We start from the raw sequence: 25,781 nt of genomic DNA on the forward strand, positions 1-25,781 counted from the left end.
CTCACACAGAGAAAAAGACACACTTGCCTCATATCTGAAATTACATAAAACTCAGCCTCTCTTGAGATATTAAAACGCATATATGTCAAATGCAAGTAGATGTGCACAAACACCCTACAGGCTTCCTCCGTATTCCCTGTCAACATAGCCACAGAACTCATGTGAATTATGTCCTAACTCCAAATCTAGGTAAGCCGGGCATGGTGGTGCACACCCGTAATCCCAGCACTCCGGAGGCTGAGGCAGGAAAAGTGCCATGAGTTTGAGGCCAGCCTGGGCTACATAGAGAGTTCAAGGTAGCCTGAATTATAGATTGAGACCCGGCCTCAAAAAAAAAAAAAAAAAAGGCTAGGTAAGATGTTCAAAAGCCCACCACAACCCAAGAATCCAGCATCAAAGAACCTGAATGTCCAGTCAAAAAATATAGTCAAAAAGGACCGGGGATTTAGCTCAGTGGTTCCCATGCCTGCCCTGCAAGCTCGAGGACCCAATTTCAATCCCCGGTTCCAAAAAAAAAAAAAAGCTTAGCAAAAAATACAGTCAAAAAATGTAAAACATCTCATGCCACTAGAAAACATATGAAAATATAAACATGATCCTGCATATCTTCAAACGCTGCCTAAGGCAGTTCTTCAAAATCACTTAATGATTCCTGTATATCAACCTGGTCAAATTTTATGCCTCCCAAGTCCTGTGAACAACTGACTATCCAAAAACACTGCAATTGCTGTTTCCTCAGACCCAGTAATCTAATCCCATTTAATAATCCCTACACCCCATCACCTAGTGAAGGCAAATACATACACAATGCTGTCTCATGAACCCAGGTGACATCAGGGATTGCCGTTCTAGGAAGAAGAATGACAAATAGGATTAGGCAATAGATTTATTTTAATCTATAGGCTGAAGGTGGCTCTAATTAGGGGTTTATAGTGTTGGAGATTGAAGATCTTAAGTCTGTGTTTGACAGTATTTAAATCTCATTTATTGTGATTGATAAGATCAGCACTTCCTTCCTGAGCTTTCTGCACTCGCCAGAGAGGGAGCCGCCAATCCCACCCCAACCCGCCCGCCCCCCCCCCCAGCGCAGCACGATGAGCCCCCGCCCGAGCCCCAGGCGGCACCCCGGGCAGTGAGCGCGGGCACCCGGGCCCTGGGAGCAACTGCTCCTGCGCACAACCCCGCCGTGCCGGGCAAGTAGCGGCGGAGCGCGAGAGGCGCCCGGGTGCACCGCGCCCGCGCCCGGCGTGAGCAGGAAGCGCCGGCCACGCACGACCAACTGAAACAAAGTGCGGCCCCGCGCGCGCCCGCCGCCGCCATGGCCTCCGAGGAGCTGTACGAGGTCGAAAGGATTGTTGACAAAAGGAAAAACAAAAAAGGGAAGACCGAGTACCTGCTGCGCTGGAAAGGCTATGACAGCGAGGACGACACGTGGGAGCCCGAGCAGCACCTGGTCAACTGCGAGGAGTGCCTCCATGACTTCAACGGGCGCCACAGCGAGCGGCAGAGCGAGAGCGCCGTCCCGAGGGCCAGCAGGGCCTCTCCCGGCAACGCCTGGAAGCAGATTTCCAGCTCCACCAGCAGCGGCTTCTCCAAGTCCGCCCCGGAGGCACCGGTGATGGGCAGGGACCCCGAGTCCAGGAGCAGTGCGCTGCTCGCAGCCAGCCAGAAGCTCAGGAGAAGCACAGCATCCGCCCCGCCCAGCCCGAAGAGCATGGACCTCGCAAAGTCGGGGATCGAGATCCTCGTGCTCAAGAGCCCCACTAAGAGCAGGACCGCTGTGGACAGCTTTCCGAGCGAGGGCCTTGGGAAGCTGGACCCCGTCGAGCAGGGTCCCGAGGACTCAGGGGCGCCAGAAGTGGCGGCAGAGAAGCCCGTGGGAGCTCTGTTGGGCCCTGGGGCGGAGCGGGCCAGGATGGGGAGCAGGCCCCCGCTACACCCGCTGGTGCCTCAGGCGCCGGGCCCCGTGACCGCAGCCATGGCCACAGGCTTGGCCGTCAACGGAAAAGGTACGTCTCCGTTCATGGATGCGCTCACAGCCAATGGAACAACCAGCATACAGACATCTGTTACAGGAGTCACAGCCGGGAAAAGGAAATTTATTGACAAAAGAAGAGGCAAGCCTTGTGACAAGCGGGTGCGTTTCACTGTGAGCCAAACAGAGAGTGCCTACAGATACAGAGATATTGTCGTCTGGAAGCAGGATGGCTTCACCAACATCTTGTTGTCCACAAAATCATCAGAGAATAACTCACTAAATCCAGAGGTCATGAAAGAAGTCCAGAGTGCTCTGAACACGGCCGCGGCCGATGACAGCAAGCTGGTGCTGCTCGGCGCAATCGGCAGCGTCTTCTGCAGTGGTCTCGACTTTATTTACTTCATACGGCGTCTCACAGATGACCAGAAAAGAGAAAGCACGAAAATGGCCGAGGCGATCAGAAACTTCGTGAATACTTTCATTCAGTTTAAGAAGCCTATTATTGTAGCAGTAAGTGGCCCAGCCATTGGACTAGGAGCATCCATATTGCCTCTTTGTGATGTGGTTTGGGCTAATGAAAAGGCTTGGTTTCAAACACCCTATGCTACCTTCGGACAGAGTCCAGATGGCTGCTCTACCATTATGTTTCCCAAGATTATGGGAGGAGCATCTGCAAATGAGATGTTGCTCAGCGGGCGGAAGCTGACAGCACAGGAGGCGTGCGGCAAGGGCCTGGTGTCCCAGGTGTTCTGGCCGGGGACCTTCACCCAGGAAGTCGTGGTTCGCATCAAGGAGCTCGCTTCGTGTAATCCCGTTCTGCTGGAGGAGTCCAAGGCCCTCGTGCGATGTAACATGAAGCTGGAGCTGGAGCAGGCCAACGAGAGGGAGTGCGAGGTGCTAAAGAAGATCTGGGGCTCAGCGCAGGGCATGGACTCCATGTTGAAGTACTGGCAGAGGGAAATCGAGTTCTGATCGGTGGCCACGCGTCGGGGACACTAGAGCTGGCCTGAGCGGGACGTCGGCGGCTGCAGTTGCCACGGTCCCTCCTCACGGTCTGAAACACGCTCACCCGTAGCTCATCCTTGGAAGCAGGACTGGAGACAGCCAAGCTACTTCCGAGGAGCTTTTCAGTCCTCTACCTTTAAGATAAATAACCACAAAGCTCTTTTGTCCAAAAAGCATTATTTTATACTTATCCATACACAAGTGTAAAAGCGGAGTGGTGAGCACTAGACTGCTCTCGGAAACTCGCTCTTTGTTTCCTTTGGCTGGTACTATATAAAAGAGAATTGTGTTTTGTTGTTTGAGTGACAGGAAAGTCTGGAGTGTTTGTTTTCCTCATTTTTCCCTCCTAAAAGCCAGCCTCACCTTCTGTGCCCCGCATAGAGATACAAAGATCTGGGATGTTTCCTTTGCCTCCAAGGAGCCAGGCGCAGATACTTCCAAGATGCAGAATTCTAAATTAGAAGCAAAACTCAGCTTCTAGGAAAAGTGTTTCCTGGGACAGACTCAGGCACTTAGGGTCCATTGCAAAGCACCCTTGGGTTCCCCCTTCTTTCCTGGTATATCCACTTCTTACCCAGTTAACATGAGGAAACCACTGTCTCTAGAAGAAAGCCTGTTTTGCAGTATTAGTGAGTCGCTCACTAGGTTAAAAATGAATATCTAAGTTACAAGGTAGTCCTAGTGGGCTTTAAGTAGTTTTTCTGACCTTTTTGGAAAATAACTCCATTAAGTGCTTCTTGTTGCTGGGTGAGAAATACTACTTTATATACAGTTTTGGGTTTCTATCTGCAGACATGATTGATGTATTACACCCAATAAAAGTATTTTTGTGTTTATAAAGTGTAATTTTTAGGTTCACTTAGAATATATTTTATTTACTAAGTTAAAATTCTTCTGACACACTATTAAATACAGAAAGTCCTTTCCAAACAAAAAGAACTACCTTTAGTCGACACTTAAACTGCTCTCGGTCCTCACTCTTCCTGCACGCCACGTACTATGCACGGCACAGGTCTGAGAGCACCCCGTGGGATGGGGCGCCCCCTGCAGGAGGGGGGCTGATTCCCGACTGCAGAAGCCTGTGAGTGGCTGGGGTTCTGGGTTTGCAATCATATTGAATGTATGAAGAATGCCATAAAATCAAAACCTTATTTTTGTACAGTTTTGAAATTTATACTTAGAACTGACCAACTCCCCGGCCACACGGAGAGCTGTATAGTGTGTAAATCTGCCTTTACCTTGGATCGATTGGTACAGTATTTTTGCATCTGTGGGACCTACTTTTTCGTTCAGTAGTTTGAACTATATATAAACTGTACAATCTGTAAAGGTTTTATAGAACAAATATTCAGCTGTGAAAACTGGTTAAATAAACTAATATTTCTTAACACACACACACACACACACACACAACAAAAAAAAGATCAGCACTTCCTAATATTGTGTTAAGAAATTGCACCAAACGTGATAAAGGGAAAGTGGATGGAGATTAAGGAGAAAAACAAAACAAGAGGAAGAGGGAGAGGACATGAAAAGAAATTTGACTCCATGTATTTGTATATTGGTACCCAAGAAAAGCATAAAAATGTTCACAAATGGTGATTCAATAAAACTATCTTATGCACATGGAAAAATGAGTTCATGACTCATGCTTTATGCTATATAAGTTATGGTGGGTTGTAGACTTAACCATAAAGTTAACTGCTTCTTTTTTGGTCCCAGCCCAGACCCTGGCACAGAAAATGCTCAGGGCAAGGATCCCGAAGAAATTTCAGTGAAAACATTTTTCAGAATTCCCAGAAATTCAGATAAGAATTCTGAAAGGAAGGCCATTTGCCTATTTCATGTCTTATGATATCTTTTTTTTTCTTCCTTGAGGCAGAGTCTTCCTCTGTAGTTCAGGATGGCCTTGAACTCACTATGTTGTCCAGGCTAGCCTCAAACTCAGTGATCCTCCTGCCTCAGCCTCCTGAGTGCTAGGATTACAGGCAGTCAGGTCCTTTTGTGAGATGAAAATACTGCCTCTCAAAGGGCCTAATAATATAGCACAGATCCAACCTTCTTCGCAAAACCCTGACTCTGAGATATCCTAAAAGACTCCGTAAATACCTCTTGTGAAGAAGTGGTATTCATTGCTTGAAAGAGGCACCGTGCGTGGGAGTCTTTGCAGATGTTAAGGTCACTGTCTCTGTCCAGGTCCTGGTTCTGCTCTCAGGCCACAGAGAGAGGTAAGTCATGCCTGAGGCATCAGAGCATCCCTGCTACAATCCGCAGGTGGTGAATGACTATCCTCAAGGCTGCCCTTTCTGCAGGCAGAAACAGCCATAGTCTTCTGAACACAGGGTCTCTGCCCCTTTCTAAACCTGGCTGCTTCTCCAATGTGCTTCTGACCATCAGTCCACCTCAGCCTACATCCCAGGTGGGCTGCCAGGATGACCGAGGAGCTCTTGGAAAGGTGTGTGAGCCCAGGTTGGTAGAGCACTCACTCCCAGGCTTTTTTTTTTTTTTTTTTTTTTGGTACCGGGGATCGAACTTGGGACCTTGTGCTTGTGAGGCAGGCACCAGAACCACCGAGCTAAATTCCCGGCCCTCTCCCTGCCTTCTGATCCCAGTCTCTGTTTAAGAAGCTCAGGGCACATTAGTTCTGAGCCACCACAGGGCATCTGCATGCTGTGTTCAAAGCCCCTTCCATGACCAAGTCTTTTCAGCCATGCACCCCAACCCAGCAACACTCAGGCCACTGGTGTTTCAAACCTCAGAATGTTATACCTCAGTTACGTCTACTATTTACTGTCACTCAAGTCGGTTTCAGATACCAATTTCAGCACCCAGCGTGTTCTTCCCACATTTTGTTACATTTAATCCTTTGATTATTCTAACAGTCATGTCTGCAACCAGCAAGACTGAGGACAGTTACCATCTCTTTTGCATTACTATATAAAATACCTGAGGCTGGGTAATTTATAAAGAAAAGAGGTCAAGGGCCAGGGATTTAGCTCAGTGGTCCCACCACCTGCCTCAAAAGTGCAAGGTCCCAAGTTCGATCCCTGGTACCAAAACAACAAAACAAAGAAAAGAAAAGATTTAGGCAGAATAATGAACTTGCTGTTGTCTTCATTTGGATATTAAATATGATTTAAGAAGTTGAGTTTGGTTGTCAAGTGGACAAGGGGTGGATAGTGACAGTTAATCATGATTGTCAATTTGATTGGGTTAGAAATGCCTATCAAATAGTAAGACACACTTCTAGGTGATTCTGTGGGACTGTTCAGAAACGATTGGTAAGTGGGTCAGCAAACTGAGCAAGACCCACCCCAATGTGAGTGGCACCATCCAACAGGCTTCCACCCAAGATGGAATGGATGGGAAGAAGGAAGAGGTTGGCCCGCATTTGAAGTACTCCATTCCGCCTGAGTAGGTGAGCCAGGGGAAATAAGCACTTCCAGGCCATGCTCCCAGGGACCCACTCCTCTGACCAGGCCTCACCTCCCAATATCTCCTTTAGCTATAATCTCATCAGTGGATTAATCCATTGATCATCCCCCCATGATCCAATGAGCTCCTGAAAACTCTGCCTGTGCACACATGAGGTTTGGGGGCAACATCTAGAGATATATTGTAACATCTAGATATACACTAGGCTTGTTTGATCTGCAGAACTGCAAACATACATACATACATACCACACATGCATTGTCAGAGTATATTGGGAAATTTCTATTCAAATTCCTTCACACTTATTTTTACTTTAAAAGCATCTCTTCTGAAAAAAAGGAATTAAGATGCGTTACGTACATGTACCAACTTCCCACAAGAAAAGTAAACATTATGTACTACAAGCATGTACTAAAAAACTAAATGAAATTTTTAAAAACAAATGACACCAAAAAATCAAAATGAAGTCACTTACGTCAAAGTCATATGTCACCCAAAAATAAAAAATAAAACAAAGCTGTTTATCTGATCTCCAAGACACCAGGAGAAAGAAAGGTGGTAACAGCCAAATTTCCAAAACTGGATAGTTTGGAATTGGCATGAAGTAGCCTCTGTTTTAATCCTCATGCAAATAAAATTACCTAAAGTAACCTGATATTATTTTTCTTTTTTTCTTTTTCTTTTTTTTTTTTTTTTTTTTTTTGGTACCGGGGATCGAACTTGGATCCTTGTGCTTGTGAGGCAGGCTTTGGAACCACTGAGCTAAATCCCCAGTCCCCCTGATGTTATTTTCCTACCTTCTTATCCCAACTTTATAAGAAAAGTTACTTGGAAACAACTAATCTGTTTTTTGTTCTTTGTTTTGCATTCTTCAACCTTTATCTTATGAAGTGTTGCCTAAATCTAAACTTGAAAATAAAGCCAATTAAGATCTTTCAAAAATAGATCTATTCATTTCACCATATTGTAAGACCGAGGGCCTTACCAAATGCTCCGAGGAGCTGACTGTAGCGAAGAACACCCAGGAAGGAACGCACCAGACAAGTTGGAAAGTAAAACAGACCTTTATTAGTCTGGTCAGACGGCACTCTCCAAGCACCAAGCTTAGAGAGGCAACTGGCTCAGAGTCCAAGGCTGTTTTTATAGGGGCTCACAGGGGAAGTTGGCAAGCAGAAATACAAAAGTGGAGGAGAGAGATAAAACAGACCTTTTACACATTGTCCTTAAGATAACATATTCAGATATGGAGTTGGGCAAGCATGACGGAACACTACGCACACAACAGACCTTTCTGGCACAACAACAAGCACATCCCTGGAACTTGATGTCTACCTGGTGATCCGTAACAGAAGCAGACAAGTTGGGGCCCTATTACAAAATGGAGTAACTGTTGTTCAGTCTCACAATATTTAATCAGTTAACTAACCATCAACTATATATTCCATGAAAGTGAAGTATTATCTGGTCCTTCATTCTCAGATCCCAGGGACATTGAATGTTACCAAGCTTGCAGTTACAGTCACAAGTATTTAAGTATTTTCACCTACTTGTCAGGGGACTGTGTTTAAGAAATGAGAGAGAGAGAGAGAGAGAGAGAGAGTGTCTGTAAAGACAGGCTTTATTTGAGATGAAGACCTGAGAAAGGCTGCTGACTCGGAAGACTAAGGTGTTTAAAAGGGGTAGCAGAAAATGAACTGGTCGGCCAGCCAGGAAAGGTCCGGGGTAAGGCCTGATTTTGTAGGGTGGTGGCTTGATCTCGTGGCCTTCTGATGTCAGCAGGTTTCCTGGAGGAAGGCACGGAACCCACCTTTTTGCAGTGAGCAAGTTTAGGCCTCGGCGGTTTTGTAACACAACAGCAGCCAGTGAATTGATTAAATCTTGCAGCTCCGTGAGTTTAACAGAGAAAGGGCAGAGACGGGATGAAGGGGAGAGGAAGTTGTCAGGCAGGTGGATGGCAGGGCAGTCAAGGGGAGCCCTGGGCAGTAGCAGGTGACTTTGTCTTGTACACCAGAGCAGTGAATTGTATTTGTTCTTAGTCAGGACCAGAGGTTGTCAACATGGGAAACCATTGGGCAGGGGCTAGGGCTGACTTTTAGTTTGTCTGGTCCAGGGCCAATAGCAATTGGCTACTTTGATTTTTGTCAGGAGGGAAACTAACTGAACAGGTAACATGCTGGCTGCATTCATAGAAAGTGGAGGCAGAAAGTGGAAAATCTGATTTGGATTGGAGTGAACTCAGTGAAGGTGTCCTGGAGCCAAAGGTCAGTGACTATTGTGGGGAGTGAAGTTGAGGTTGGGGGAAAGAATGTTTGTGCAAGGGAAAGGGTTAAAGTGAATCCCTTATGAGCTGAGTATGTTGACACGTACCTGGAATCCCAGCACTCAGGAGGCTGAGGCAGGAGGATTGCTGAAAGTCTGAGGCCAGCAGGAGTTACACAGTGAGTTCAAGAGAATGCAGCTTCGGGGCTGGGGATTTAGCTCAGTGGTTCCACTGCCTGCCTTGAAAACACAAGGACCCAAGTTCTAATCCCCAGTACCAAAAAACAAAAACAAAACCAAAAAACCACAAGAGAATGCAGCTTCAAAGTGTGGCAGCTCTGTAAATAACAGATCTACATCACGGTGCCCAGCACCTGGCTCCTCAGGCCTTGCTGCACACCTCTGCCCATCCAGTCCCCTAAAGCTTGCCATGATCACATCACTCCCCTGCTCCACAACCTTCAGTGGCCCCCCAGTGCCTAGACCTCCTATGATTAGACAGTTTCTGTCCTTCCAAGTCCACCTTGTGCACCAGCCCCATGTCCTGGCCCTGGTACAGATGCCCCCAACCCTTTGCCAAATGCCATCTCTGTTGCTGCCTATGCCCTGTAATCTGCTTCTCCCTTGGTTTGGTTTCCTGCATCTGCAAACAGAGCTGATCCTGTCCTGTTCCTGGGAAGCCCCATCTCACGGGCCAGTGTGCAGCACCCGCAGATCTGCACCCCAAGCCCACTCCGATCGTGAGAGCCTGGGCTGCAAAGCATCTTTGGCTTCTTTACCTGACACTGTCCTGACAGCAGCTGCTCCTTCTGCATTTTAAATAAGGTCAGCCACACACAGTGCTTGCTCTAAAACTGGCATGGCTGATACTCAACTGCCACTGTCTGAGTCACCAAAAAATACCATCCCCAACGTCCTGCAGGGTTTGATGGGAAGGAACAAAGCATGTGCTCACGGGCACGAGAACACAAGGAAGAAGCAGAACCCCTGGGGATGCAGCAGTCTTCATACCCCAGGGCCCCAGACACTGAAATGCACTCCCAGGCATGTGCCACACAGATGCTAGGGCACAGGCAAGTGTCAGGCAGTCACGCTGTCACGAGGCAGTGGTGTGTAAGCTGCCCCCTCCCGGCCTTGCTGGGGAACCAAGGGGAGGTGAGCACTGGCGGGGGGCGGGGGGCGGGGAGAAGAAAGCTCTGCTCAGTCAGCAGGACAGGAGGGGCAGAAGCGGAGGATGCCCCGTTCTGGCACTGCACCCCTCTGAACTCAGCACACTCATCATTCTTCCCAGTCACGCAGGCCACCAAGGGAGCCAGAAGCTCCTAACTTCCCCGCAGCGGTCCCAGCCCCAAGCCAATGGCTGGCTACAGATTGGGGCCTGCAGCTGCCCGACGGTCAACCCACCCACCCAGCCCATGGGAAATGACCCAGGAGGGGTCCAGTCCTTGCAGGCTGAACTAAGAACCTGGGCTTTAAAATACTGGAGACTGGGCTGGGGATTTAGCTCAGCGGTTCCAGTGCCTGTCTCGCAAGTGGAAGGACCAGAGTTCCATCCCTGGTACCAATATATATATGACTGCAGTTCCCCACATCATCAGTAGGCGAATTTGAGGCGCTCTTCTCACTTGTGTGTCAGTCTATCCTTCTGCAAAACGAGGCTGCTTCATGCCAGGCTCAGTGGGGTTGCAGAAGAGACCCTGGTGGGCAAGACAGCTGTCACTGCCTAGCATACGGAAGGGCACAGAGAGGACAGAAAACTGCCGGAGTAGCGGCGGAGCGCGAGAGGCGCCCGGGTGCACCGCGCCCGCGCCCGGCGTGAGCAGGAAGCGCCGGCCACGCACGACCAACTGAAACAAAGTGCGGCCCCGCGCGCGCCCGCCGCCGCCATGGCCTCCGAGGAGCTGTACGAGGTCGAAAGGATTGTTGACAAAAGGAAAAACAAAAAAGGGAAGACCGAGTACCTGCTGCGCTGGAAAGGCTATGACAGCGAGGACGACACGTGGGAGCCCGAGCAGCACCTGGTCAACTGCGAGGAGTGCCTCCATGACTTCAACGGGCGCCACAGCGAGCGGCAGAGCGAGAGCGCCGTCCCGAGGGCCAGCAGGGCCTCTCCCGGCAACGCCTGGAAGCAGATTTCCAGCTCCACCAGCAGCGGCTTCTCCAAGTCCGCCCCGGAGGCACCGGTGATGGGCAGGGACCCCGAGTCCAGGAGCAGTGCGCTGCTCGCAGCCAGCCAGAAGCTCAGGAGAAGCACAGCATCCGCCCCGCCCAGCCCGAAGAGCATGGACCTCGCAAAGTCGGGGATCCAGATCCTCGTGCTCAAGAGCCCCACTAAGAGCAGGACCGCTGTGGACAGCTTTCCGAGCGAGGGCCCTGGGAAGCTGGACCCCGTCGAGCAGGGTCCCGAGGACTCGGGGGCGCCAGAAGTGGCGGCAGAGAAGCCCGTGGGAGCTCTGTTGGGCCCTGGGGCGGAGCGGGCCAGGATGGGGAGCAGGCCCCCGCTACACCCGCTGGTGCCTCAGGCGCCGGGCCCCGTGACCGTGACCGCAGCCATGGCCACAGGCTTGGCCGTCAACGGAAAAGGTACGTCTCCGTTCATGGATGCGCTCACAGCCAATGGAACAACCAGCATACAGACGTCTGTTACAGGAGTCACAGCCGGGAAAAGGAAATTTATTGACAAAAGAAGGGACAAGCCTTGTGACAAGCGGGTGTGTTTCACTGTGAGGCAAACAGAGAGTGCCTACAGATACAGAGATATTGTCGTCTGGAAGCAGGATGGCTTCACCCACATCTTTTTGTCCACAAAATCATCAGAGAATAACTCACTAAATCCAGAGGTCATGAAAGAAGTCCAGAGTGCTCTGAACACGGCCGCGGCCGATGACAGCAAGCTGGTGCTGCTCGGCGCAATCGGCAGCATCTTCTGCAGTGGTCTCGACTTTATTTACTTCATACGGCGTCTCACAGATGACCAGAAAAGAGAAAGCACGAAAATGGCCGAGGCGATCAGAAACTTCGTGAATACTTTCATTCAGTTTAAGAAGCCTATTATTGTAGCAGTAAATGGCCCAGCCATTGGACTAGGAGCATCCATATTGCCTCTTTGTGATGTGGTTTGGGCTAATGAAAAGGCTTGGTTTCAAACACCCTATGCTACCTTCGGACAGAGTCCAGATGGCTGCTCTACCGTTATGTTTCCCAAGATTATGGGAGGGGCATCTGCAAATGAGATGTTGCTCAGCGGGCGGAAGCTGACAGCACAGGAGGCGTGCGGCAAGGGCCTGGTGTCCCAGGTGTTCTGGCCGGGGACCTTCACCCAGGAAGTCGTGGTTCGCATCAAGGAGCTCGCCTCGTGTAATCCCGTTCTGCTGGAGGAGTCCAAGGCCCTCGTGCGATGTAACATGAAGCTGGAGCTGGAGCAGGCCAACGAGAGGGAGTGCGAGGTGCTAAAGAAGATCTGGGGCTCAGCGCAGGGCATGGACTCCATGTTGAAGTACTGGCAGAGGGAAATCGAGTTCTGATCGGTGGCCACGCGTCGGGGACACTAGAGCTGGCCTGAGCGGGACGTCGGCGGCTGCAGTTGCCACGGTCCCTCCTCACGGTCTGAAACACACTCACCCATAGCTCATCCTTGGAAGCAGGACTGGAGACAGCCAAGCTACTTCCGAGGAGCTTTTCAGTCCTCTACCTTTAAGATAAATAACCACAAAGCTCTTTTGTCCAAACAGCATTATTTTATACTTATCCACACACAAGTGTAAAAGCGGAGTGGTGAGCACTAGACTGCTCTCGGAAACTCGCTCTTTGTTTCCTTTGGCTGGTACTGTATAAAAGAGAATTGTGTTTTGTTCTTTGAGTGACAGGAAAGTCTGGAGTGTTTGTTTTCCTCATTTTTCCCTCCTAAAAGCCAGCCTCACCTTCTGTGCCCCGCATAGAGATACAAAGATCTGGGATGTTTCCTTTGCCTCCAAGGAGCCAGGCGCAGATACTTCCAAGATGCAGAATTCTAAATTAGAAGCAAAACTCAGCTTCTAGGAAAAGTGTTTCCTGGGACAGACTCAGGCACTTAGGGTCCATTGCAAAGCACCCTTGGGTTCCCCCTTCTTTCCTGGTATATCCACTTCTTACCCAGTTAACATGAGGAAACCACTGTCTCTAGAAGAAAGCCTGTTTTGCAGTATTAGTGAGTCGCTCACTAGGTTAAAAATGAATATCTAAGTTACAAGGTAGTCCTAGTGGGCTTTAAGTAGTTTTTCTGACCTTTTTGGAAAATAACTCCCTTAAGTGCTTCTTGTTGCTGGGTGAGAAATACTACTTTATATACAGTTTTGGGTTTCTATCTGCAGACATGATTGATGTATTACACCCAATAAAAGTATTTTTGTGTTTATAAAGTGTAATTTTTAGGTTCACTTAGAATATATTTTATTTACTAAGTTAAAATTCTTCTGACACACTATTAAATACAGAAAGTCCTTTCCAAACAAAAAGAACTACCTTTAGTCGACACTTAAACTGCTCTCGGTCCTCACTCTTCCTGCACGCCACGTACTATGCACGGCACGGGTCTGAGAGCACCCCGTGGGATGGGGCGCCCCCTGCAGGAGGGGGGCTGATTCCCGACTGCAGAAGCCTGTGAGTGGCTGGGGTTCTGGGTTTGCAATCATATTGAATGTATGAAGAATGCCATAAAATCAAAACCTTATTTTTGTACAGTTTTGAAATTTATACTTAGAACTGACCAACTCCCCGGCCACACGGAGAGCTGTATAGTGTGTAAATCTGCCTTTACCTTGGATCGATTGGTACAGTATTTTTGCATCTGTGGGACCTACTTTTTCGTTCAGTAGTTTGAACTATATATAAACTGTACAATCTGTAAAGGTTTTATAGAACAAATATTCAGCTGTGAAAACTGGTTAAATAAACTAATATTTCTTAACACACACACACACACACACACAACAAAAAAAAGATCAGCACTTCCTAATATTGTGTTAAGAAATTGCACCAAACGTGATAAAGGGAAAGTGGATGGAGATTAAGGAGAAAAACAAAACAAGAGGAAGAGGGAGAGGACATGAAAAGAAATTTGACTCCATGTATTTGTATATTGGTACCCAAGAAAAGCATAAAAATGTTCACAAATGGTGATTCAATAAAACTATCTTATGCACATGGAAAAATGAGTTCATGACTCATGCTTTATGCTATATAAGTTATGGTGGGTTGTAGACTTAACCATAAAGTTAACTGCTTCTTTTTTGGTCCCAGCCCAGACCCTGGCACAGAAAATGCTCAGGGCAAGGATCCCGAAGAAATTTCAGTGAAAACATTTTTCAGAATTCCCAGAAATTCAGATAAGAATTCTGAAAGGAAGGCCATTTGCCTATTTCATGTCTTATGATATCTTTTTTTTTCTTCCTTGAGGCAGAGTCTTCCTCTGTAGTTCAGGATGGCCTTGAACTCACTATGTTGTCCAGGCTAGCCTCAAACTCAGTGATCCTCCTGCCTCAGCCTCCTGAGTGCTAGGATTACAGGCAGTCAGGTCCTTTTGTGAGATGAAAATACTGCCTCTCAAAGGGCCTAATAATATAGCACAGATCCAACCTTCTTCGCAAAACCCTGACTCTGAGATATCCTAAAAGACTCCGTAAATACCTCTTGTGAAGAAGTGGTATTCATTGCTTGAAAGAGGCACCGTGCGTGGGAGTCTTTGCAGATGTTAAGGTCACTGTCTCTGTCCAGGTCCTGGTTCTGCTCTCAGGCCACAGAGAGAGGTAAGTCATGCCTGAGGCATCAGAGCATCCCTGCTACAATCCGCAGGTGGTGAATGACTATCCTCAAGGCTGCCCTTTCTGCAGGCAGAAACAGCCATAGTCTTCTGAACACAGGGTCTCTGCCCCTTTCTAAACCTGGCTGCTTCTCCAATGTGCTTCTGACCATCAGTCCACCTCAGCCTACATCCCAGGTGGGCTGCCAGGATGACCGAGGAGCTCTTGGAAAGGTGTGTGAGCCCAGGTTGGTAGAGCACTCACTCCCAGGCTTTTTTTTTTTTTTTTTTTTTGGTACCGGGGATCGAACTTGGGACCTTGTGCTTGTGAGGCAGGCACCAGAACCACCGAGCTAAATTCCCGGCCCTCTCCCTGCCTTCTGATCCCAGTCTCTGTTTAAGAAGCTCAGGGCACATTAGTTCTGAGCCACCACAGGGCATCTGCATGCTGTGTTCAAAGCCCCTTCCATGACCAAGTCTTTTCAGCCATGCACCCCAACCCAGCAACACTCAGGCCACTGGTGTTTCAAACCTCAGAATGTTATACCTCAGTTACGTCTACTATTTACTATCACTCAAGTCGGTTTCAGATACCAGTTTCAGCACCCAGCGTGTTCTTCCCACATTTTGTTACATTTAATCCTTTGATTATTCTAACAGTCATGTCTGCAACCAGCAAGACTGAGGACAGTTACCATCTCTTTTGCATTACTATATAAAATACCTGAGGCTGGGTAATTTATAAAGAAAAGAGGTCAAGGGCCAGGGATTTAGCTCAGTGGTCCCACCACCTGCCTCAAAAGTGCAAGGTCCCAAGTTCGATCCCTGGTACCAAAACAACAAAACAAAGAAAAGAAAAGATTTAGGCAGAATAATGAACTTGCTGTTGTCTTCATTTGGATATTAAATATGATTTAAGAAGTTGAGTTTGGTTGTCAAGTGGACAAGGGGTGGATAGTGACAGTTAATCATGATTGTCAATTTGATTGGGTTAGAAATGCCTATCAAATAGTAAGACACACTTCTAGGTGATTCTGTGGGACTGTTCAGAAACGATTGGTAAGTGGGTCAGCAAACTGAGCAAGACCCACCCCAATGTGAGTGGCACCATCCAACAGGCTTCCACCCAAGATGGAATGGATGGGAAGAAGGAAGAGGTTGGCCCGCATTTGAAGTACTCCATTCCGCCTGAGTAGGTGAGCCAGGGGAAATAAGCACTTCCAGGCCATGCTCCCAGGGACCCACTCCTCTGACCAGGCCTCACCTCCCAATATCTCCTTTAGCTATAATCTCATCAGTGGATTAATCCATTGATCATCCCCCCATGATCCAATGAGCTCCTGAAAACTCTGCCTGTGCACACATGAGGTTTGGGGGCAACATCTAGAGATATATTGTAACATCTAGATATACACTAGGCTTGTTTGATCTGCAGAACTGCAAACATACATACATACATACCACACATGCATTGTCAGAGTATATTGGGAAATTTCTATTCAAATTCCTTCACACTTATTTTTACTTTAAAAGCATCTCTTCTGAAAAAAAGGAATTAAGATGCGTTACGTACATGTACCAACTTCCCACAAGAAAAGTAAACATTATGTACTACAAGCATGTACTAAAAAACTAAATGAAATTTTTAAAAACAAATGACACCAAAAAATCAAAATGAAGTCACTTACGTCAAAGTCATATGTCACCCAAAAATAAAAAATAAAACAAAGCTGTTTATCTGATCTCCAAGACACCAGGAGAAAGAAAGGTGGTAACAGCCAAATTTCCAAAACTGGATAGTTTGGAATTGGCATGAAGTAGCCTCTGTTTTAATCCTCATGCAAATAAAATTACCTAAAGTAACCTGATATTATTTTTCTTTTTTTCTTTTTCTTTTTTTTTTTTTTTTTTTTTTTTGGTACCGGGGATCGAACTTGGATCCTTGTGCTTGTGAGGCAGGCTTTGGAACCACTGAGCTAAATCCCCAGTCCCCCTGATGTTATTTTCCTACCTTCTTATCCCAACTTTATAAGAAAAGTTACTTGGAAACAACTAATCTGTTTTTTGTTCTTTGTTTTGCATTCTTCAACCTTTATCTTATGAAGTGTTGCCTAAATCTAAACTTGAAAATAAAGCCAATTAAGATCTTTCAAAAATAGATCTATTCATTTCACCATATTGTAAGACCGAGGGCCTTACCAAACGCTCCGAGGAGCTGACTGTAGCGAAGAACACCCAGGAAGGAACGCACCAGACAAGTTGGAAAGTAAAACAGACCTTTATTAGTCTGGCCAGACGGCACTCTCCAAGCACCAAGCTTAGAGAGGCAACTGGCTCAGAGTCCAAGGCTGTTTTTATAGGGGCTCACAGGGGAAGTTGGCAAGCAGAAATACAAAAGTGGAGGAGAGAGATAAAACAGACCTTTTACACATTGTCCTTAAGATAACATATTCAGATATGGAGTTGGGCAAGCATGACGGAACACTACGCACACAACAGACCTTTCTGGCACAACAACAAGCACATCCCTGGAACTTGATGTCTACCTGGTGATCCGTAACAGAAGCAGACAAGTTGGGGCCCTATTACAAAATGGAGTAACTGTTGTTCAGTCTCACAATATTTAATCAGTTAACTAACCATCAACTATATATTCCATGAAAGTGAAGTATTATCTGGTCCTTCATTCTCAGATCCCAGGGACATTGAATGTTACCAAGCTTGCAGTTACAGTCACAAGTATTTAAGTATTTTCACCTACTTGTCAGGGGACTGTGTTTAAGAAATGAGAGAGAGAGAGAGAGAGAGAGAGTGTGTGTAAAGACAGGCTTTATTTGAGATGAAGACCTGAGAAAGGCTGCTGACTCGGAAGACTAAGGTGTTTAAAAGGGGTAGCAGAAAATGAACTGGTCGGCCAGCCAGGAAAGGTCCGGGGTAAGGCCTGATTTTGTAGGGTGGTGGCTTGATCTCGTGGCCTTCTGATGTCAGCAGGTTTCCTGGAGGAAGGCACGGAACCCACCTTTTTGCAGTGAGCAAGTTTAGGCCTCGGCGGTTTTGTAACACAACAGCAGCCAGTGAATTGATTAAATCTTGCAGCTCCGTGAGTTTAACAGAGAAAGGGCAGAGACGGGATGAAGGGGAGAGGAAGTTGTCAGGCAGGTGGATGGCAGGGCAGTCAAGGGGAGCCCTGGGCAGTAGCAGGTGACTTTGTCTTGTACACCAGAGCAGTGAATTGTATTTGTTCTTAGTCAGGACCAGAGGTTGTCAACATGGGAAACCATTGGGCAGGGGCTAGGGCTGACTTTTAGTTTGTCTGGTCCAGGGCCAATAGCAATTGGCTACTTTGATTTTTGTCAGGAGGGAAACTAACTGAACAGGTAACATGCTGGCTGCATTCATAGAAAGTGGAGGCAGAAAGTGGAAAATCTGATTTGGATTGGAGTGAACTCAGTGAAGGTGTCCTGGAGCCAAAGGTCAGTGACTATTGTGGGGAGTGAAGTTGAGGTTGGGGGAAAGAATGTTTGTGCAAGGGAAAGGGTTAAAGTGAATCCCTTATGAGCTGAGTATGTTGACACGTACCTGGAATCCCAGCACTCAGGAGGCTGAGGCAGGAGGATTGCTGAAAGTCTGAGGCCAGCAGGAGTTACACAGTGAGTTCAAGAGAATGCAGCTTCGGGGCTGGGGATTTAGCTCAGTGGTTCCACTGCCTGCCTTGAAAACACAAGGACCCAAGTTCTAATCCCCAGTACCAAAAAACAAAAACAAAACCAAAAAACCACAAGAGAATGCAGCTTCAAAGTGTGGCAGCTCTGTAAATAACAGATCTACATCACGGTGCCCAGCACCTGGCTCCTCAGGCCTTGCTGCACACCTCTGCCCATCCAGTCCCCTAAAGCTTGCCATGATCACATCACTCCCCTGCTCCACAACCTTCAGTGGCCCCCCAGTGCCTAGACCTCCTATGATTAGACAGTTTCTGTCCTTCCAAGTCCACCTTGTGCACCAGCCCCATGTCCTGGCCCTGGTACAGATGCCCCCAACCCTTTGCCAAATGCCATCTCTGTTGCTGCCTATGCCCTGTAATCTGCTTCTCCCTTGGTTTGGTTTCCTGCATCTGCAAACAGAGCTGATCCTGTCCTGTTCCTGGGAAGCCCCATCTCACGGGCCAGTGTGCAGCACCCGCAGATCTGCACCCCAAGCCCACTCCGATCGTGAGAGCCTGGGCTGCAAAGCATCTTTGGCTTCTTTACCTGACACTGTCCTGACAGCAGCTGCTCCTTCTGCATTTTAAATAAGGTCAGCCACACACAGTGCTTGCTCTAAAACTGGCATGGCTGATACTCAACTGCCACTGTCTGAGTCACCAAAAAATACCATCCCCAACGTCCTGCAGGGTTTGATGGGAAGGAACAAAGCATGTGCTCACGGGCACGAGAACACAAGGAAGAAGCAGAACCCCTGGGGATGCAGCAGTCTTCATACCCCAGGGCCCCAGACACTGAAATGCACTCCCAGGCATGTGCCACACAGATGCTAGGGCACAGGCAAGTGTCAGGCAGTCACGCTGTCACGAGGCAGTGGTGTGTAAGCTGCCCCCTCCCGGCCTTGCTGGGGAACGAAGGGGAGGTGAGCACTGGCGGGGGGCGGGGGGCGGGGAGAAGAAAGCTCTGCTCAGTTAGCAGGACAGGAGGGGCAGAAGCGGAGGATGCCCCGTTCTGGCACTGCACCCCTCTGAACTCAGCACACTCATCATTCTTCCCAGTCACGCAGGCCACCAAGGGAGCCAGAAGCTCCTAACTTCCCCGCAGCGGTCCCAGCCCCAAGCCAATGGCTGGCTACAGATTGGGGCCTGCAGCTGCCCGACGGTCAACCCACCCACCCAGCCCATGGGAAATGACCCAGGAGGGGTCCAGTCTTTGCAGGCTGAACTAAGAACCTGGGCTTTAAAATCTTGGAGACTGGGCTGGGGATTTAGCTCAGCGGTTCCAGTGCCTGTCTCGCAAGTGGAAGGACCAGAGTTCCATCCCTGGTACCAATATATATATGACTGCAGTTCCCCACATCATCAGTAGGCGAATTTGAGGCGCTCTTCTCACTTGTGTGTCAGTCTATCCTTCTGCAAAACGAGGCTGCTTCATGCCAGGCTCAGTGGGGTTGCAGAAGAGACCCTGGTGGGCAAGACAGCTGTCACTGCCTAGCATACGGAAGGGCACAGAGAGGACAGAAAACTGCCGGAGTAGCGGCGGAGCGCGAGAGGCGCCCGGGTGCACCGCGCCCGCGCCCGGCGTGAGCAGGAAGCGCCGGCCACGCACGACCAACTGAAACAAAGTGCGGCCCCGCGCGCGCCCGCCGCCGCCATGGCCTCCGAGGAGCTGTACGAGGTCGAAAGGATTGTTGACAAAAGGAAAAACAAAAAAGGGAAGACCGAGTACCTGCTGCGCTGGAAAGGCTATGACAGCGAGGACGACACGTGGGAGCCCGAGCAGCACCTGGTCAACTGCGAGGAGTGCCTCCATGACTTCAACGGGCGCCACAGCGAGCGGCAGAGCGAGAGCGCCGTCCCGAGGGCCAGCAGGGCCTCTCCCGGCAACGCCTGGAAGCAGATTTCCAGCTCCAGCAGCAGCGGCTTCTCCAAGTCCGCCCCGAAGGCACCGGTGATGGGCAGGGACCCCGAGTCCAGGAGCAGTGCGCTGCTCGCAGCCAGCCAGAAGCTCAGGAGAAGCACAGCATCCGCCCCGCCCAGCCCGAAGAGCATGGACCTCGCAAAGTCGGGGATCCAGATCCTCGTGCTCAAGAGCCCCACTAAGAGCAGGACCGCTGTGGACAGCTTTCCGAGCGAGGGCCCTGGGAAGCTGGACCCCGTCGAGCAGGGTCCCGAGGACTCGGGGGCGCCAGAAGTGGCGGCAGAGAAGCCCGTGGGAGCTCTGTTGGGCCCTGGGGCGGAGCGGGCCAGGATGGGGAGCAGGCCCCCGCTACACCCGCTGGTGCCTCAGGCGCCGGGCCCCGTGACCGCAGCCATGGCCACAGGCTTGGCCGTCAACGGAAAAGGTACGTCTCCGTTCATGGATGCGCTCACAGCCAATGGAACAACCAGCATACAGACGTCTGTTACAGGAGTCACAGCCGGGAAAAGGAAATTTATTGACAAAAGAAGAGACAAGCCTTGTGACAAGCGGGTGCGTTTCACTGTGAGCCAAACAGAGAGTGCCTACAGATACAGAGATATTGTCGTCTGGAAGCACGATGGCTTCACCCACATCTTGTTGTCCACAAAATCATCAGAGAATAACTCACTAAATCCAGAGGTCATGAAAGAAGTCCAGAGTGCTCTGAACACGGCCGCGGCCGATGACAGCAAGCTGGTGCTGCTCGGCGCAATCGGCAGCGTCTTCTGCAGTGGTCTCGACTTTATTTACTTCATACGGCGTCTCACAGATGACCAGAAAAGAGAAAGCACGAAAATGGCCGAGGCGATCAGAAACTTCGTGAATACTTTCATTCAGTTTAAGAAGCCTATTATTGTAGCAGTAAATGGCCCAGCCATTGGACTAGGAGCATCCATATTGCCTCTTTGTGATGTGGTTTGGGCTACTGAAAAGGCTTGGTTTCAAACACCCTATGCTACCTTCGGACAGAGTCCAGATGGCTGCTCTACCGTTATGTTTCCCAAGATTATGGGAGGGGCATCTGCAAATGAGATGTTGCTCAGCGGGCGGAAGCTGACAGCACAGGAGGCGTGCGGCAAGGGCCTGGTGTCCCAGGTGTTCTGGCCGGGGACCTTCACCCAGGACGTCATGGTTCGCATCAAGAAGCTCGCCTCGTGTAATCCCGTTCTGCTGGAGGAGTCCAAGGCCCTCGTGCGATGTAACATGAAGCTGGAGCTGGAACAGGCCAACGAGAGGGAGTGCGAGGTGCTAAAGAAGATCTGGGGCTCAGCGCAGGGCATGGACTCCATGTTGAAGTACTGGCAGAGGGAAATCGAGTTCTGATCGGCGGCCACGCGTCGGGGACACTAGAGCTGGCCTGAGCGGGACGTCGGCGGCTGCAGTTGCCACGGTCCCTCCTCACGGTCTGAAACACGCTCACCCGTAGCTCATCCTTGGAAGCAGGACTGGAGACAGCCAAGCTACTTCCGAGGAGCTTTTCAGTCCTCTACCTTTAAGATAAATAACCACAAAGCTCTTTTGTCCAAACAGCATTATTTTATACTTATCCACACACAAGTGTAAAAGCGGAGTGGTGAGCACTAGACTGCTCTCGGAAACTCGCTCTTTGTTTCCTTTGGCTGGTACTGTATAAAAGAGAATTGTGTTTTGTTCTTTGAGTGACAGGAAAGTCTGGAGTGTTTGTTTTCCTCATTTTTCCCTCCTAAAAGCCAGCCTCACCTTCTGTGCCCCGCATAGAGATACAAAGATCTGGGATGTTTCCTTTGCCTCCAAGGAGCCAGGCGCAGATACTTCCAAGAGGCAGAATTCTAAATTAGAAGCAAAACTCAGCTTCTAGGAAAAGTGTTTCCTGGGACAGACTCAGGCACTTAGGGTTCATTCCAAAGCACCTTTGGGTTCCCCCTTCTTTCCTGGTATATCCACTTCTTACCCAGTTAACATGAGGAAACCACTGTCTCTAGAAGAAAGCCTGTTTTGCAGTATTAGTGAGTCGCTCACTAGGTTAAAAATGAATATCTAAGTTACAAGGTAGTCCTAGTGGGCTTTAAGTAGTTTTTCTGACCTTTTTGGAAAATAACTCCCTTAAGTGCTTCTTGTTGCTGGGTGAGAAATACTACTTTATATACAGTTTTGGGTTTCTATCTGCAGACATGATTGATGTATTACACCCAATAAAAGTATTTTTGTGTTTATAAAGTGTAATTTTTAGGTTCACTTAGAATATATTTTATTTACTAAGTTAAAATTCTTCTGACACACTATTAAATACAGAAAGTCCTTTCCAAACAAAAAGAACTACCTTTAGTCGACACTTAAACTGCTCTCGGTCCTCACTCTTCCTGCACGCCACGTACTATGCACGGCACGGGTCTGAGAGCACCCCGTGGGATGGGGCGCCCCCTGCAGGAGGGGGGCTGATTCCCGACTGCAGAAGCCTGTGAGTGGCTGGGGTTCTGGGTTTGCAATCATATTGAATGTATGAAGAATGCCATAAAATCAAAACCTTATTTTTGTACAGTTTTGAAATTTATACTTAGAACTGACCAACTCCCCGGCCACACGGAGAGCTGTATAGTGTGTAAATCTGCCTTTACCTTGGATCGATTGGTACAGTATTTTTGCATCTGTGGGACCTACTTTTTCGTTCAGTAGTTTGAACTATATATAAACTGTACAATCTGTAAAGGTTTTATAGAACAAATATTCAGCTGTGAAAACTGGTTAAATAAACTAATATTTCTTAACACACACACACACACACACAACAAAAAAAAGATCAGCACTTCCTAATATTGTGTTAAGAAATTGCACCAAACGTGATAAAGGGAAAGTGGATGGAGATTAAGGAGAAAAACAAAACAAGAGGAAGAGGGAGAGGACATGAAAAGAAATTTGACTCCATGTATTTGTATATTGGTACCCAAGAAAAGCATAAAAATGTTCACAAATGGTGATTCAATAAAACTATCTTATGCACATGGAAAAATGAGTTCATGACTCATGCTTTATGCTATATAAGTTATGGTGGGTTGTAGACTTAACCATAAAGTTAACTGCTTCTTTTTTGGTCCCAGCCCAGACCCTGGCACAGAAAATGCTCAGGGCAAGGATCCCGAAGAAATTTCAGTGAAAACATTTTTCAGAATTCCCAGAAATTCAGATAAGAATTCTGAAAGGAAGGCCATTTGCCTATTTCATGTCTTATGATATCTTTTTTTTTCTTCCTTGAGGCAGAGTCTTCCTCTGTAGTTCAGGATGGCCTTGAACTCACTATGTTGTCCAGGCTAGCCTCAAACTCAGTGATCCTCCTGCCTCAGCCTCCTGAGTGCTAGGATTACAGGCAGTCAGGTCCTTTTGTGAGATGAAAATACTGCCTCTCAAAGGGCCTAATAATATAGCACAGATCCAACCTTCTTCGCAAAACCCTGACTCTGAGATATCCTAAAAGACTCCGTAAATACCTCTTGTGAAGAAGTGGTATTCATTGCTTGAAAGAGGCACCGTGCGTGGGAGTCTTTGCAGATGTTAAGGTCACTGTCTCTGTCCAGGTCCTGGTTCTGCTCTCAGGCCACAGAGAGAGGTAAGTCATGCCTGAGGCATCAGAGCATCCCTGCTACAATCCGCAGGTGGTGAATGACTATCCTCAAGGCTGCCCTTTCTGCAGGCAGAAACAGCCATAGTCTTCTGAACACAGGGTCTCTGCCCCTTTCTAAACCTGGCTGCTTCTCCAATGTGCTTCTGACCATCAGTCCACCTCAGCCTACATCCCAGGTGGGCTGCCAGGATGACCGAGGAGCTCTTGGAAAGGTGTGTGAGCCCAGGTTGGTAGAGCACTCACTCCCAGGCTTTTTTTTTTTTTTTTTTTTTTGGTACCGGGGATCGAACTTGGGACCTTGTGCTTGTGAGGCAGGCACCAGAACCACCGAGCTAAATTCCCGGCCCTCTCCCTGCCTTCTGATCCCAGTCTCTGTTTAAGAAGCTCAGGGCACATTAGTTCTGAGCCACCACAGGGCATCTGCATGCTGTGTTCAAAGCCCCTTCCATGACCAAGTCTTTTCAGCCATGCACCCCAACCCAGCAACACTCAGGCCACTGGTGTTTCAAACCTCAGAATGTTATACCTCAGTTACGTCTACTATTTACTATCACTCAAGTCGGTTTCAGATACCAGTTTCAGCACCCAGCGTGTTCTTCCCACATTTTGTTACATTTAATCCTTTGATTATTCTAACAGTCATGTCTGCAACCAGCAAGACTGAGGACAGTTACCATCTCTTTTGCATTACTATATAAAATACCTGAGGCTGGGTAATTTATAAAGAAAAGAGGTCAAGGGCCAGGGATTTAGCTCAGTGGTCCCACCACCTGCCTCAAAAGTGCAAGGTCCCAAGTTCGATCCCTGGTACCAAAACAACAAAACAAAGAAAAGAAAAGATTTAGGCAGAATAATGAACTTGCTGTTGTCTTCATTTGGATATTAAATATGATTTAAGAAGTTGAGTTTGGTTGTCAAGTGGACAAGGGGTGGATAGTGACAGTTAATCATGATTGTCAATTTGATTGGGTTAGAAATGCCTATCAAATAGTAAGACACACTTCTAGGTGATTCTGTGGGACTGTTCAGAAACGATTGGTAAGTGGGTCAGCAAACTGAGCAAGACCCACCCCAATGTGAGTGGCACCATCCAACAGGCTTCCACCCAAGATGGAATGGATGGGAAGAAGGAAGAGGTTGGCCCGCATTTGAAGTACTCCATTCCGCCTGAGTAGGTGAGCCAGGGGAAATAAGCACTTCCAGGCCATGCTCCCAGGGACCCACTCCTCTGACCAGGCCTCACCTCCCAATATCTCCTTTAGCTATAATCTCATCAGTGGATTAATCCATTGATCATCCCCCCATGATCCAATGAGCTCCTGAAAACTCTGCCTGTGCACACATGAGGTTTGGGGGCAACATCTAGAGATATATTGTAACATCTAGATATACACTAGGCTTGTTTGATCTGCAGAACTGCAAACATACATACATACATACCACACATGCATTGTCAGAGTATATTGGGAAATTTCTATTCAAATTCCTTCACACTTATTTTTACTTTAAAAGCATCTCTTCTGAAAAAAAGGAATTAAGATGCGTTACGTACATGTACCAACTTCCCACAAGAAAAGTAAACATTATGTACTACAAGCATGTACTAAAAAACTAAATGAAATTTTTAAAAACAAATGACACCAAAAAATCAAAATGAAGTCACTTACGTCAAAGTCATATGTCACCCAAAAATAAAAAATAAAACAAAGCTGTTTATCTGATCTCCAAGACACCAGGAGAAAGAAAGGTGGTAACAGCCAAATTTCCAAAACTGGATAGTTTGGAATTGGCATGAAGTAGCCTCTGTTTTAATCCTCATGCAAATAAAATTACCTAAAGTAACCTGATATTATTTTTCTTTTTTTCTTTTTCTTTTTTTTTTTTTTTTTTTTTTTGGTACCGGGGATCGAACTTGGATCCTTGTGCTTGTGAGGCAGGCTTTGGAACCACTGAGCTAAATCCCCAGTCCCCCTGATGTTATTTTCCTACCTTCTTATCCCAACTTTATAAGAAAAGTTACTTGGAAACAACTAATCTGTTTTTTGTTCTTTGTTTTGCATTCTTCAA

General features: G+C 47.9%; 3 pseudogenes; all 3 read left to right on the top strand.

Moving 5' to 3' along the window:
- Positions 1 to 1,215: 1,215 nt before the first annotated feature.
- Positions 1,216 to 4,387, top strand: LOC147821176 (chromodomain Y-like protein pseudogene; annotated as a pseudogene).
- Positions 4,388 to 10,303: 5,916 nt separating this feature from the next.
- Positions 10,304 to 13,638, top strand: LOC147821177 (chromodomain Y-like protein pseudogene; annotated as a pseudogene).
- Positions 13,639 to 19,521: 5,883 nt separating this feature from the next.
- Positions 19,522 to 22,879, top strand: LOC147821178 (chromodomain Y-like protein pseudogene; annotated as a pseudogene).
- The last annotated feature ends 2,902 nt before the right edge of the window (positions 22,880 to 25,781 follow it).

The sequence above is a fragment of the Heterocephalus glaber genome, unplaced genomic scaffold (genome assembly GCF_053883595.1).
Source record: "Heterocephalus glaber isolate CG9 unplaced genomic scaffold, H.glaber_assembly_v1.0 deba00001760, whole genome shotgun sequence".
In the NCBI taxonomy this organism is placed as follows: Eukaryota; Metazoa; Chordata; class Mammalia; order Rodentia; family Bathyergidae; genus Heterocephalus; species Heterocephalus glaber.